This window comes from Phacochoerus africanus, chromosome 13 (assembly GCF_016906955.1).
Source record: "Phacochoerus africanus isolate WHEZ1 chromosome 13, ROS_Pafr_v1, whole genome shotgun sequence".
In the NCBI taxonomy this organism is placed as follows: domain Eukaryota; kingdom Metazoa; phylum Chordata; class Mammalia; order Artiodactyla; family Suidae; genus Phacochoerus; species Phacochoerus africanus.
The window spans coordinates 72286671-72301844 of NC_062556.1; positions in this window are offsets into that span (position 1 = coordinate 72286671).

Consider the following 15174-nt stretch of genomic DNA (forward strand, 5'->3'; position numbering starts at 1 on the left):
TTAAATTGTTATTTCTCCATCTTTTATCCTTCTTCTTTCACTTGTCTTCAGCCTTGCTCCCCTTCTCTTTTTTTTCTAAGAGCATGGACTCAATTTACATATTGATGTAGTCTGGGCTTAGCCTTCCCATATTTGAACATTGATCATGATTCCTCTTTCCCGGGTACTATCTACCTATTAGATGATAAAACACAGATAATTTCTAAATCACTAGGTTGAGACATGTGATTGTGATTGTTTTCATGCATCATTTAGTTTACTGCAATAATCCCAGAAATAAGAGATAATTAGACCTTTTTCCAGGTAAGGAGACAGAGAAAACAAGCAAATTTCCAAAACCTTCCAGTGGTATAATTAAATTTTATATTTGGTTTGGCTGAAACATATTTTTATTTTTGGTTTGTTTTGCTTTACTTTTAAGAATGCATTAATCAGTGTTATTGATAAATTCATTCAATAGTAACAATAATGTACTTTTAAAGAAAATACTTGATTTCTATGTGTTGGATATGTTTTGATGTTAACTATATGGTTAATAACCATATCTCTGTCACCATATGATTTAAATTCTCCTGCTGGTGACAAATAATAAACAAAATGAGCCAAACAGTAATAAGTCAGATCGTGTAAGTATTATGAAAAAATAAAAGTGGGGAAACTGGTACTAAAGGCTAGTGTGTGTGGCATGTGACTGATGTGAAAATATGGACAATGAGGGAACACAAAGCAGTAAGAGAGAAGCCATCTTTGGGAATTCTGTTTCCTATAGATCCGTGACAAGGACACAAGCCCTAAGCAGCTCATGGAATATGGGGAACAGCCAAGAGACAGCGGATGGAAAATTATGCTCAAGGGAGGGAGTGGCAGGAGATAGGGTCAGCTTTTATGCTGAATGAGCAGGGCGGTAACTACAAGGCTCTTAGCAGAAGAGTGATAGACTTTCCATTTTGATGCAATAACTGGGTGCATCGCTAAAAACGGACTAAGGGTGAAACCAGGGGAAAGACGCAGAATGCCAATAACCCAAGCAAGAAATGATGGTTTCCTGGACCAAAGCAAAACGGAAGGACCAATGAAACAGAGAAAACATTAAGATACTGAGGGGAGGATACTGGAACGGTTGTCTATGTGGATTTTCAAACCATCCTGAACTACAGCAGGAATAAAAGTGAGGAATGAGACAATCATCCAGGTGACCGGTTCTGAAAGGATGAAGGAAAGTGGTTCTAGAGAACCACAGATGGTGATAACAAGATAAGGAGTCAAGAGTCTGATGGCATGACTCCATGCTGGAAACGCCTAGAGAAGAGTGCGGAAATATTTACCTTCTTTCTTCTGTCCCATTTTCAGTTCTAGAACAAGTTGTTCTCAGGACTGCAGGTCCAACATCCTCGATGACAATTTTACGAAGACTCTTCTGCCTAACTGAACAGTTCTCATACCATGATTTTTCTTTGCCTGAACTTAATTTTCCACTCGCTTTTCTTTTTTCTTGGCAACATGTCTATCTTATATCCTTTCTATTTCCTGCAATTTCACTCTCTTTGGTTCATACTGAAGAGATAGATATCTCTCTCAATAATGTCGCTCTTGTGGTATTTACTTTCTTACGGGCTCCTTTCTCCCCAATATACTTGATTTGTTTTCTTTGTAGCCAACCCGCACAAGCTGACCTTTCTGTAAAAAGACCTGCACTCAGTTTCTTAATTATTTTTCTGGGTAATAATAAATCAGAGAATGCCAATTTCACAGCAATTGCTACCGATGGATTGAGAAGCAAATATGTAATTTAAGTTTCTCTGGCCATTTTCCCCCAAGACCTTGTCCTCCTTAAAAATCTGCAGTAGCTCTATTTTTATTACAAATCCAGACGAATGGCAGTTTTGTTTTGTTTTTTCCTCCAGTTTATTCCAGGTGGCCGGAATCATCTTTAATTCCTTATATTTTTCTTTATCTTGCCGTTCCCTGATACACTTCAGAAAGCTATATCATAAACATTTACATTTTCATTTGAAATGAAATTTAAGAATTTAAATCAACTGGGCTCATTTACTTTGTGGACAAATACCATAAATCTTGTTTTATGAGAGAGTGAAAGGTAACCAGTGGATTCTCATTGGCTAACCTGCTCTGTGATTTGGGGCCAACGTCTCTGCATCTCTAGAAGTTGGTTTCTGCAGTTATAAAATGTAATGATGTTGGCAGAACATGTCTCCTGTTTCCAAGGTTACATGGAAGTCAGAGGGCTGCTGGTAACTTCGCTGGCAACGAAAAGCAAGAACATGCTCAGGGCATCTCCCCACGTATGAACTTGTTTCTTCTCTCAAAAGACAGAGAGCAGCTTAGCCGAATGGACAGGCTTTATCCGGTGGATCCCTGGGCCAGCGTGTGCACATCGGTTTCCCACTTCCATCTTCCCATGTTCAGGCAGAGACAGGGTCCTCCGTGCCTAAATTTCATTTACTTTTTGATCCATTCTACCAAACCTTTCCATTCCCCAAGGCAGGCTCCTCCTCCGTGTGTGGGCTCTCTCTGGCCTCTTGGCCATTTGGCATCACCGATGCTCTGATCTCTCCACAGATAAGTTTCCATGTTTTAAATCCAGGGTGCGGGCAGACATACCTCTCTGGCCCCAGATCCAAGTCAAGTTCCCCAATTTTCTTGGTACCAGAGGGGTCTCGTCCTGGGGTAGAGTTCTAGCTCCATGTCTGGCCTTTAGGGAAGCTGGTATTTTGGGGACACTTTAATCTGTGAGAATAAAGGCTGAAGTAGAGAGGTAGGCCAGCTTTCACAAAACTGCGTTGTTCCAGTCAGGAAACATCTCTGGCCTTTACCAGGGAGGTTTTTGATCTGGGATGCCCAGAAGTTTGCATTGTAGATCCAGTCGAGGCACACTAGATTTCCGGCCAAGCTTTTGTTTTTGTTTTTGTTTGTATTATGAAGTAGAATTGATTGACACTGTCATGCTAGTTTCTACTGCATAGCTAGGTGATTCAGAAAAACATATACACATATCCATTCCTATAGAGGATATCACAGAATACTGAGTAGATTTCCCTGTGCTCTGCAGCAGGTTCCCATTAACCCTCCGTTCCATGTGCAGTAGTGTGCATACACCAAGCCCTGACACCCCCATCCCTCCCCACCCCCACAGTTCCCCTTTGTAACCATGTGTTTGTTTTCTGAGTCTGTGAGCCTACTTCCGAATGACACTAGTGCTTTGCGAGCAATACAGCTAACACAGTGTTCCAAACTCCTCCTCCTTCCTCCTTATAATATTCCTATTATTCTTTTTCTTTATCCATATGTAACAACTGACTTATGCATTTTTACTATTCCTGTCAACAAAGCATTGTATATGAGACCAATTAAAGAGCAACATATAAAGAAAATATTTCATTTGGCCTTTATTTGGTACCTAGGAGTAAAAACACCCAAACCTTGTGTTCTAACATCATTCCTGGGCTTCTTGATGAAATGACTGATTCTAAACCTGGGCCAAGAAACACGCAAGATGAGCCTGGAGGGTCTTATAGTGCCCGAAAGTAAGAAAGCATTTAAAAAAAAAAAAAACTATACATATGAAGTATGTCAAAGGAATACAGAAGCCAAATGGAAGAAAGCTTAATGAGATAAAGGAAGAACGTTTTGAATAAAACTGTATAAAGGAGTATTTGATTTAAACCCAAAGCATGCATAAATATCAAGAGTACATACTATTATAAATGAATATTTGGATGTACAAATACATGGGGAGGAAAGACTGTCTCCCGTGCAGAGGAATTCTAAATAATGTATGTGCCTTCTTTACACTCCAAGAGGTAAAGCCTCTCTCTTCAAGTTTGGTCTGCACTTAGTACCTTCCTTAAGAGTATGGTATAGAAACAAGAAAAAAAAACCCAGTGACTTGATCGTGGAGAAACTATCATCCAGGTGGACCACGGGTAGCATTTAGAGTAATAATTCAAGTGAACAGTACATACCCCAGATATGATGTATTGAGAATCACTTTGCCTCTGTGGTCTCCCTACCAAAAACACATAATCCCATTTCAATCCTAAGGCATACATTTGACAAATCCCATTTGAGGGACACTCTACAAATACCTGGCCAGTACTCCTCAAAACGTCAAGATTACTGAAATACGAGGAAAGTCCGAGAATCTCTCAAAGACCAAAAACACAGGACGAACAATGACTAATAAATATGAGGTGGTGCCCTGGGGCAGAAAAAGGACATCAGGTACAATTAAGAAAGTCCGAGTAAGTTATAGAGGTTAGTCAACAGTGCATCAATATTGCTTTCCTGCTTGTTAGCAAATGAACCATATGATTGTCGGGCATTAATGGGGAAACTGAGCAGAGGGTATACGGGAAGTCTATGTTGTCTTCAGACGTCTTCTGTAAAGTTAAAACTGTTTAAACATTTTTGAAGGTTTATTTTAATATAACAACCAAAAACTTGGGGGAAAAGCAATGGGCTATTACTCAGTCATAAAAAAAGAATAAAGGGATAGCCATTGGCGGCAACATGGATGGACCTGGAAATGTTCACATTAAGTGAAGTAAGTCAGAGAAAGACAAATATCATATGATATCACTTTATATCTGGGATCTAAAAAAAAAAAAAATCCTGAGTTCCTGGAGATAGAATGGCTAGGTTTGCACCCCAGTTCTGGGACTCATTCACGGTGTGACTATGACAAATTAGCTGTTCTGGGCTTAGTTTCTTTATCTGAAAGACAGTGTAGGAAAGAATATCCATTTGATAGGACTGCTGTAGAATCAAGTGACTTAAACATATATCAAGAAACGCTTAGAACTTGCCTTCCCGATCATGTTGCCACTAAGACAGTGTAAATGTTCAATTATTGCTTGAGATAATCTTTAATCTTACTGGGCAAATCTTTCTCCTTTGCAGGCTCCTGAGCACATTTTGGGACACTGCTTGCTGGCCCCCTTGGTGGGGAGCTCATGATTAATTCTGGTCCACGAGCTGCAGGTTACACAACGGTCTGTAGTATTCAACAGCCAATGAAATAAACTTTTTCCTTTGGTCTCCCAACCAACTACCTGGTTTGCCTGAAATCCTGGTGGCCACAATGGGTAGGGGCTCCTGCTGATTTACAAGAGAAATAGGGCATCCCTGAGAATTAGGTCTTCAAAAAAATACATGAATAGAATAACAGAATTCCTCGGCTGTTTCACCACCCTCACCAACCTGTCTCACGGCGGAATCCTTGCCCGACTGAATTCAGTTAAACTTGGTAAAACCTCACCTAACCTGAAGGATGTATTTAACAAAACAGGGAAAAAATAAGCCTCACCATAAGAAAGCCACATTGCTCAAAGTTGTTACAGCCCACAGGAGGGTAGCTTCAATCTGCACAGGATGCTTTAAAAGATCACATTCATTTACATTGCAATTGCCCATTTGAAAAACAAAAACGTGTGGTTGGAGGAGTTTGGGGACAAATATGTAAACTAAGCTTTCACACAGTTTTCACTGAATTTCAAGGAGTATAAACAGTGTAGAGTAATACAAAAATCCAGAGACTCAGAAGCCAAGGTGTGGAAACATAACTTGGAAAACAGAAACCCCCAACAAGCAGGTCTGTGCCTCTCAGAGCCGGAATCTTGTGTGGTGGTTGATCTTTTCTCTCTTCTCTATTTTATATCTGCATAAAGTTACAGGCACTGAGAAGCCCAGAGGCAGGTTGAAATTCACGAATGCAAATCTATGTAAATAACAAAGCGTACATTTATATTTTAGCCATAGCCTATTGTTCAAAGTCAGATTACAGTTGCAAATACAGATGCTTAACAGAGAACTTCCGTTTTACTCACCATACACACAGGTTGATGTAGAGTAATATAGAAAACTGCTTTTCCTCCAAAATAACTTTAACTTACTCTCCACTCACTCCAAAGTTGCCTTAATTAGAAAGCTCTCTGCCTTGTAACAGGTCAGCCTAATAATATTTTTACTGAGTACAGTGAAATACTAACTTCTATTAATTGGGGCTATGGCCAGAGTTGTAAGAAATTATGTAGGAACACCTATGTGTGTCTTACCAGGTCAGTTGCAAGAAATAAAATGAAAGCTACTTTACCACGGGTATAGAAAAGCCATATAAAAAGCATATACCAGTAGGGGATTAGAGGTCTGTAAATGAAGACTCCGACTTCAGTGGATTGGAACATAATTCTTATTTACTTTTTGGAACATCTTAGGAGATTTGGGAGTTCTGTCTCATTCCAACCTAAACCGTTCTTTTTTTTTTTTTTTTTTTTTTTTTTGTTGTTATTTCTTGGGCCGCTCCCGCGGCATATGGAGGTTCCCAGGCTAGGGGTTGAATCGGAGCTGTAGCCACCGGCCTACGCCAGAGCCACAGCAACGCGGGATCCTAGCCACGTCTGCAACCTACACCACAGCTCACGGCAACGCCGGATTGTCAACCCACTGTGCAAGGCCAGGGACCGAACCCGCAACCTCATGGTTCCTAGTCGGATTCGGTAACCACTGCACCACTACGGGAACTCCTAAACCGTTCTTAGTATGACTTTCCAAAACTTCAACCTGAGTGATGCTTGAATTCCCTTGACCAAAAGAAGGCAACGGCACCACAATTTAGATGAGAAAAATTCGGTCCTCATTCTGGATCTACCATTAATTAGCTGAATGTACAGAGTTCATTAAAACCTCTTGGGACCTCAGTTTCTTTCTCTGTATAATGAGGGTTTGGATAAAATAATTGTTAAGGGCATATCGGGCTCTGATGCTGTGAAACTTTATTCCAGTTTCTCCAGTTTGATTTATAAATGTCTGTACTCAGGGCAACCATGGTTTCTTTCACTCTCGGTCTTCTCTTTTCACCAGACACAGAACTGCTTCAATGTTCTCTTGATCAGAATTTGGGGATTAAAAAGTGATTTGCAGAAGGTACTTTGCCAAGCCCAACTGAAGATGATAATCTTCTTAGGAACACACTTTGTGACCTGATCAGTAAAGCCTGGGATCCCGTGGTCCATAGAAAAGCACCGCATCCCAGCGCAGACTTGAGGCAGCAACTCAGGAGGGGATGAGGAGACCTGGGGGTGCAGAAAGGAAACCCAGTGTGTCTACAACTGTTCTTATCATCCCATGCTCCCTAAGGAGAGCCATCAGAAGCTGGCGTAGGAAACACACAGTGAATCTGTTGTAATTTCTTGTGCATATTTCCAGTTTTCATTTTTTTCTTGTATCATGGAAAAGATGTATATAGTTCTCAATTGATTTTGTGGTTTTAATTGGCCTCAATTAATCCTTGTGTCCTCCTTTCCAGTTGCACGTTTATCATGTCTAATATCTGCCCTCTGGTTCCCGCCACCAACAGAATGGATTTTCTCATCAAATTGTGTTCAAACTACAGAGAGAGTATCCTAATTGTTCATCTCCTCTTCTAGCTTTTCTCCATGTCATTGACATTCTCAGTGTTGAAACGCAACACACATCATGGTATTTTCCCAAGTAAAACATTAACAGTCTTTTGTTCACTTAAGACTACCTTTGGAGTGGCTTTTGCATCTCTTTCCATCTTCAGTTTTTACCACTCTCTCCCCATTCCCACGGTTGTGTCAAACTGGGCTCTACGGACCCCCTCTTTCCAAGCAACATACTTGGCTGATACCTTGTCTGGGTCCTTGGTCACACTGGTCCCTCTGCCTGGAAAGTCTGCCCTCCCCTGGGCATGACTATCATTTCTCACTAAGCGGTGAATGCCAACTTCTTCTCTAAGAGTCTTTTTCTGGGAGTTCCCGTTGTGCCTCAGCAGTAATGACCCTGACTAGTATCAATGAGGATAAAGTTTGATCCCTGGCCTTGCTCAGTGGGCCAGACATCCCACGTTGCTGTGGCTGTGGAGGAGGCCAGCAGCTGAGCTCTGATCTGACCCCTAATCTATTAGGGGACTTCCATATGCTGTGAGTGTGGCCATAAAAAGCAAAAAAAAAAAAAAATTGAGATTTCTTTTCTATTTCCTCAGTTATAGCCAACATATGTGTCTGTCATAGCAGTTTTATTTTTAGAGTATATATAGGTTTATTATGTCTAATCTATAAGTCCCCAGAGTTAAGAAAGTGTTCTTAAAAAATGTTTTTGCATTCCTAATATGCAGCCAAATATCTGACACATATCAAGGTCTCAAAATTGTTGAATGTTATTAATAAATATAGTATTACATCAGGAAACCATAAGTTAAATAGTTAATTTAGACTGGGAATGTATGAGCATATAAGCCAAATTATAGATAAATTAGGAAAGCGTCACACTACACTGAGCCGTTCCTGACCACACACCATTTTCTCAGCTTGTTCTCTACACTTGCTATAGATGAGATAGGTGTGCAGAACTCCTTTTAATCGGGACGTATACTGGGGGAAATATGCGACACGTCCAGGCTGTATGCAAGAGGGCCAGAAATGTCCAATAAGAATCTAAAAAACTAATACAAATGAGCTCATCAGCAGAACAGAAACAGATTCACAGATTTTGAAAACAAACATATGGTTCCGAAAGGAGTTGAGGGGAGGGATGGGCCGGGGGTTTGGGATTGGCAAGAGGTGTTCGGAATGCCTGGCCAATGGGGACCTGCTATATAACGCAAAGAATTCTCCCCAATAGTCTGTGATAATCTACATGGAAAAATAAGCTGAAAAGGAACGGATGTGTGCATATACAAACCGAATCGCTTCGTTTTACCGCAGAAATGATCACAACAGTGTAAATCAACTCTAATAAAACCAAAAAAATTGTATTAAAATCGTGGCTTTATACGTACTATTTTTGTGCCCCTAATGAAGTCAAAACTTCATGGAGTTTTAGTTTTTCTATCCAACTTCTAATAATATCCCAATGGTAATAATGTCATGAAAATTCAAAAAGGAAAACATTAACAGGAGGTTTACCAATTCTCAGTTACTGAAAAATAGTAAACACTGCATTTAGAAATAATCGCAACAAGTTAGAATCTAGGATGTGCCCTAAATAAATAGAATGCAAAAGAGAACGCGGAGTTGACTTCATAGTACGAATTTTATCATTCCTTCTTTCTTCTACCTACTTTTCTCCTCCTTACAGTCTTTCTGTTAATTCCACAGATTGACCATTCCTAAAACCATACTTGTACTTCACCTATCGTTAGGCATCAATCCATGTGAAAAAACATTTGAAGTCTCACAAAGCAATAGAAATAAGAGCAAAAATAAACCCATGGGACCTCATCCAACTGAAAAGCTTTTGCATAGCAAAGGAAACCCAAAAGAAAACAAAAAGGCAACTTACAGAATGGGAGAAGATAGTTTCAAATGATGCAACAGACAAGGGCTTAATCTCTAGAATACATAAGCAACTTATACAACTCAACAGCAAAAAAGCCAATCAACCAATGGAAAAATGGGTAAAAGACCTGAATAGACATTTCTCCAAGGAAGATATACAGATGGCCAGCAAACACATGAAAAAACGCTCAACATCGCTGGTTATAAGAGAAATGCAAATCAAAACAACCATGAGATACCACCTCACACCAGTCAGAATGGCCATCATTAATAAGCCCACAAATAACAAGTGCTGGAGGGGCTGTGGAGAAAAGGGAACCCTCCTGCACTGTTGGTGGGAATGTAAACTGGTACAGCCCCTATGGAGAACAGTCTGGAGATACCTTAGAAATCTATACATAGAACTTCCATATGACCCCGCAATCCCACTCTTGGGCATATATCCGGACAAAACTCTACTTAAAAGAGACACGTGCACCCGCATGTTCATTGCAGCACTATTCACAATAGCCAAGACATGGAAACAACCCAAATGTCCATCGACAGAGGATTGGATTCGGAAGAAGTGGTATATATACACAATGGAATACTACTCAGCCATAAAAAAAGAATGACATAATGCCATTTGCAGCAACATGGATGGAACTAGAGAATCTCATACTGAGTGAAATGAGCCAGAAAGACAAAGACAAATACCATATGATATCACTTATAACAGGAATCTAATGTCCAGCACAAATGAACATCTCCTCAGAAAAGAAAATCATGGACTTGGAGAAGAGACTTGTGGCTGCCTGATGGGAGAGGGAGGGAGTGGGAGGGATCAGGATCTTGAGCTTATCAGATACAACTTAGAATAGATTTACAAGGAGATCCTGCTGAGTAGCATTGAGAACTTTGTCTAGATACTCATGTTGCAACAGAACAAAGGGTGGGGAAAAAAATGTAAATGTAATGTATACATGTAAGGATAACTTGATCCCCTTGCTGTACAGTGGGAAAAAAAATAAATTATAAAAACAAAAACAAAAACATTTGAATAAGTATGTGAAGGGATCAATAAGAAGATAAAATCCTCAGAAGATAAAGTCACAGACTTAGTTATTAAATGAGGTACATCTTTCACAGCCTTTGACACTTAATAGATAGGCAATAATTATTTGTTTTAGTAAATGGCCTTAACTCTCTCCAAGGGCTAAAAATATCTTCATGAATGTCTCCTTATAGACAAATTAATTTACAGCAATAACTATGTTTTATGGTAGAGTATGTTTCCTCAGAGTCATCAGAGATTGTTTTGCTTTTCTTTTTCTGTTTCTTTTTTTATTATAACCAGACTCATGGCATATGGAAGTTACCAGGCCAGGGATCAAATGTGAGCCACAGGTGCAACCAGCACCACATCTCTGGCAACACCTGACCTTTAACCCACTGCTCCAGGCCAGGGATCTAACCCACCCACCACAGAGACAAGGCTGGATCTTTAAACTGCTGCACCGCAACGGGAACTCTGAATTGCTTTTCCATAATTCTTTGGGCATACATTTTTCCAGTGAGACTTTTGTGCACACTTTTATGAAGGGATTAGTTATTATTGTTGTACTAATTTGGAAATTTTCTTTAATTGGAGTTTGTGAATTCTGAGAAGCTCTATTTTTTTTTTTTACGCAAGAAACCAAACTCATAGATGATAAGCAAATGTGAAAAACCCCAAGTCACCTACCACCTTGATGCCTATTTACGCTTAGAAAAGAACAAACTTTTATGTTCAGAGATAAATTTAATTATGATAAACTACACTTTAAAATAGGTGAGAAGTAATGTTACTTGCTCACAATAGAAAATTAGACTCTCAAAATCGGGTTTGGGTCATTATTAAGTCACTCTGTGACTCTGACCAAGTCACCTCCAACCTTCCTGTGCTCATGTCCCTTCATTACTGCAATGGAACAGAAAGACCCACTGCTCCCAGGGCAGCTGTCAGAATACATTCATATTTGGAGCATCTTTTTATTTGTTTATTTATGTATGTATTTATTTAATTAATTTGCTTTTTAGGGCTGCACCCACGGCATATGGAAGTTCCCAGGCTAGGGGTCGAATCGGAGCTGCAGCTGTGGGCCTACACCACAGCCACAGCAACGCAGGATCTGAGCCTTGTCTGTGACCTATACCACAGCTCACAGCAATGCCCGATCCTTAACCCAGTGAGCTGGGGCCAGGGGTCGAACCTGCATCCTCATGGATACCCGTCAGGTTCAGTATCACTGAGCCACAACAGGAACTCCTGGAACATGTTTTTAGGGCTTCGTTGAAGGTGTTTTCAGTGTGCCAAACTGTCACAATGATTGTGAACTATCTTATTCAGTCCTGTAAACACTGCATCTTGATTTTGTGTGATACTTTCTTTTCCCATGAAGACTGGATTTACTACATTGCGTTACCTTCTTCGTAAAAAGTTCCACTTGTCTCCTCTTTACCCCATTCAAAGTGGAAGCTTATGTATCTGATAATGCACACTTCTCTTCTCGGTTTGAGGTGGGAGTGTGGGTGGGGATCAGCCTTGGGAGAGTTGATACGCTTTGACTGCAGAGGCTGCTGTGGACACGCAAGTTCACAGAAGAGACAACTGAAATCCTTCTTAATCAAGTTTGGTTTAAGGATCAGGACGCAGAATGTTACCCCCCCCAAATGAATTCACTTTATCTATTTATAGTAGTGTCCTTCCTTCCTGCACGTGTTGGTATGACTGACCTTTAGCTGCCATGAACTGGTATCTCCATGTAGATGGTTTCTGGTTTCCTTTTGTTCTGTGAGGGGACTGCCTACATCATACCAGGTGTTAAACATTTTGCTAAATATGTCCTTGCATTTAGCTGATGCGCCATCCGCATATAACTTGGTCTCTTTTCGCAGCTTACATCAAAACTCATAAATAATCCATTAAACACATAAAATGTACTTTCTTGCTATGTGTATTTTTAGTGATACACAGAAAAAAGGTGTCAAAATATTCTCCCTCAGATATGCTATCCACAGAAACTAAGTGCTGATTTATAAGCTACACATTATGGTGCAAATTGATTTTGTTCACCTGTGGGATAAAATACTATTTCGACTCATCTGGAGAGTAACTGCTCTTGGTTACATGGCATTGATATTTTGCCACTTCCAACAGTGTCATTTAATAGACCGATTTTTTGCCAACAGGGTCTTTTGATTTCTCCCTGAGCATAATATTTGTGTCACCTTAGTGGCCGGCTTTACAATCTTCCAGGTAATACAGTGCCTTGTGCTTGTTCTTGAGAGGAAAAGTGTTCGTTTGAATGATGCCTGGATAATTCTGTTCTCTTCCTCCTACACATGGGAAAAAAGAATAACCAACTTGGTTCTCTAAGTTGTGTGCTGTTCTTCTTTTCATGCGTCACCATTTTATGCCAGATGTGAGGTTTTTCGTTCCTATATTTCTAAACAAAGGGGAGTCACACCCGAGAACGTGCACTTGAGGACTGGCATTCAAGGTGCTCCATCCACGTCTAGACTTGACTTAGAAGACAAGATGCTGTTTTGGAGGTAGGTATAAGAAGCATATCAATGATCTGGAAAGACTTGGATTTGGATAGATTTACACAGATGCCAGAATAACTCCTCCCAATGGTGCTGGCATGTTGCTTTTGTGCAGTGGCCTTCTTGCTTCTCCTGTCAAGCCGCGAAGGTTGATCCTGGGCCAGGCTCAAAACTGGTTTGTCCAATACAATGCAGAAGAAAAGGCATCTCAAGCTTAAGCCTCAAGTGTTTTCTCAGCCTCTGTGTAGCTGGAACGCAGGGCTGCCATGGCAGGGGTGAGAGGCTGTAACCATGTGGAGACCTCTCAGCTGAAGCTTTAAAAGCGGTCACTCTCCAGCACACCTCGGATGACCTCAGTCACAAGAGTGACACCTGCAAGTCCAGCAGCTTCCCTCATACGAGCCTAGCCCAAACTGCAGACCTCACAACATGATGCATAAATACATTCCTCATATTTTTAAGTCATACACACCACGGGGAAATACAATGGTAGTAATTTTAAGACTTTATTCGATGATGAAGGAAAGTATCTGAGAAGTTGAGTTGCTGCTGCCACCCTGGGAGTGTCAGGAGTCCAGCGGAATTTGGGGAACCCTAACCCCATCGTGCTCACTTCGTCTGCTCTCTCAAATCTTTAGGCAAAGCGCATCATTACAAGTTGTAGAGGCCATAGATGGCATGTGCATAACTCAGAGTGAGAGCACATGGGACCTTCATTCTCTGGGGAAAAAAGATTTCATCATCTTCTCATAAGAGAATCAGGGGGAAGGTAGAGAGAGCTATGAATGTTACAGGGTTTATCATATTTCATTCTGATGAATATAAAAGAGAGCAGCCTCCAAGAAGCTGAGTGGGAGGTGGCAGGTGAGTTGGGTGTCTTTATCACGGAGTGAAGACAACCAGAGAGAAGATGTTAAATCTGTCTCCCCAAAAATACAGTAAGGGAGGAAAAAAAATGCCAAAACAATGGAGTTCTTCTGCGGTGAAATGGGTTAAGGACCTGGCATTATCACTGCTGAGGCTTGGGTCGCTGCTGCGGTGCGGGTGCAGTCTCTAGCTGGAGAACTTCCACATTCCTCGAGCATGGCCAATAAGTGGAGGAAAAAAAAAAAAACAGAAAAAATACAGTCGGGCTTTTTTTTTGGACACCATGTAATTAAAACAAACAAAAAAAAATGACTTCTGTAATTTGGAACAATTACATTCAATTATATTTTTATTCACTAACATTGCTCAGTATTAACACATATTTTAAGTATACTACCCTAGATAGTGGCCTATATAACATTTTTCCTGGCTTACTTTTCTGTGAGAGCACATGGAATATATTCCCCTGATAATTCTGAAGTAGATTCCACATGAGTGCACTGCACTGGAGCCCAGCAAACCGAAGCCCCCCAGTCCTGGACTGGATAATTCTTTCGTACCATATTTCTTCCTCAGTAGGGTATGAAGACATTTCATTTTCCTGTCCTCTGAAACAGCATTGAGAGTAAACCAAGATTTCCTTCAGCGATCTCTGGAGTTGCTTTTTATTTATAGCCAGCAAAGAAATAGGTAGAGACACTCTATGTGACAAATGATAACAATTACGTCCACTTTTCTCCATTAAGATATAAAATATATATTCAATTCTGACTTCCTGCATCTTGGGTGCAGGTAAAATTGCCTACATCTACATTTTGCTCCAAAATTATGAACTCATCATCGCAGGCACTCTCAAGCTGCCTACAGGAATGCTGAGACTCCTCTGCCTGGAAGGACAGCACCCTGAGCCTCAAAGTTACCTGAAACAGCTTGAGAGCAAAGTGAAGGACTTTATCTTTTGGAACTTTGCAGAGCGTATGTCGAGTCATTTGACGTGACCATGACCTTCGGGAAGAATGAAACAAAAATTCGACTTGATCATGTGACATATAATTCAATAAAAATTGTAACAATGGCTACCTTTCCTATAAAATCTCTCCTTCAGCATGGATGGTACCTGTAAAAATAATGGGCCAGTTATCCTCTGGATTAAATTATTTTTAACAAAAATGAAGAATAGTCACTCCTGCAATGATGCTACTTTATGGAAGTCCCTATTAGAGGCTATTGTGGTGAGATGGTCCTGCTGGCTTTGAAGAAATACGCTGCCCTCTTGTGAGAGTGTCACCTTGCTAGGACCAGAGGGTGGCTCCAGGGGCTGAGGCTGATACCCTGCTGAGATCTCAGGAGCTGAATGAGACCTTGGATCAACAGTCCCCGGGAGCAAAGTTCTGCCAGCAGAGCTTGGGAAAGGACCTTGGGC